We start from the raw sequence: 1,463 nt of genomic DNA, 5'->3' as shown, positions 1-1,463 counted from the left end.
CAGACATATTTCCCTATACATAAAAGGGCTACCAGACATATTGCCCTATACATACAAGGGCTACCAGACATATTTCCCTATACATACAAGGGCTACCAGACATATTTCCCTATACATACAAGGGCTGCCAGACATATTACCCTATACATACAAGGGCTACCAGACATATTTCCCTATCCATACATGGGCTACCAGACATATTTCCCTAAACATACAAGGGCTACCAGACATATTTCTCTATACATACAAGGGCTACCAGACATATTTCCCTATATATACAAGGGCAACCAGACATATTTCCCTATACATACAAGGGCTACAAGACATATATCCCTATACTTACAAGGGCTACCAGACATATTTCCCTATACATACAAGGGCTACCAGACATATTTCCCTATAAATACAATGGCTACCAGACATATTTCCCTATATATACAAGGGCTACCAGACATATTTCCCTATACATACAAGGGCTACCAGACATATTTCCCTATACATACAAGGGCTGCCAGACATATTACCCTATACATACAAGGGCTACCAGACATATTTCCCTATCCATACATGGGCTATTCCCTATACATACAAGGGCTACCAGACATATTTCCCTATACACACAAGGGCAATCAGACATATTTCCCTATATATACAAGGGCAACCAGACATATTCCCCTATACATACAAGGGCTACCAGACATATTTCCCTATATATACAAGGGCTACCAGACATATTACATAGATTCCAGCTGATTTTTTTAAAAAAAAATAAAACTTTATTTGAATAAAAAGATTAAATGAAGCTTTTAGATTATCATATTTAAACAGTTTTTTCATGTACTACTGTAATCTTTTTGCCACTGAATTATATTGCTAAATTGCTACTGAGTTATATTGCTAAATTACCACTAAAATATATTGATAAATTACAACTGAATTATATTGCTAAACAGTCACTGAATTGTATTGCTAAATTGCCACTGAATTATTTTGCTAAATTAACACTGAATTATATTGCCACTGAATTCTATTGCTAAATTGCCACTGCATTATATTGCTAAATTGCCACTGCATTATATTGATAAATTGCCACTGAATTCTATTGCTAATTTTCCACTCAGCAAATGTTATAATATTGGCTAAATTGTGTTGAAGTGGTTTAAACATATAAAGAAGGAATGAGAATGATCTGCCACAAAGAGCATCGATTGAAATATCAGTTTTCAGATTTTCTTAAAAATTTCATTTTAATTTTCAAATATTTCTGGACAGCCTGTATGTTTGCAATGTTTACTTGAGGCAAAATTATCCCAATTCAGCCTAATATCCTGTATTGTCATGATTGTCAAAATGAACAATTAAGTCATTTATTTGAGCAGAATGTCTTCTAAAGACTTAATTAAGTCATTTAATCGGTTGCTTCAGTCCTTTTGTATACAAAGACATACTAACTACAACCCCTT

The sequence above is a fragment of the Eurytemora carolleeae genome, unplaced genomic scaffold (genome assembly GCF_000591075.1).
Source record: "Eurytemora carolleeae unplaced genomic scaffold, Eaff_2.0 scaffold936, whole genome shotgun sequence".
NCBI classification, from domain to species: Eukaryota; Metazoa; Arthropoda; class Copepoda; order Calanoida; family Temoridae; genus Eurytemora; species Eurytemora carolleeae.
Note: the sequence above shows the minus strand (reverse complement) of the source record.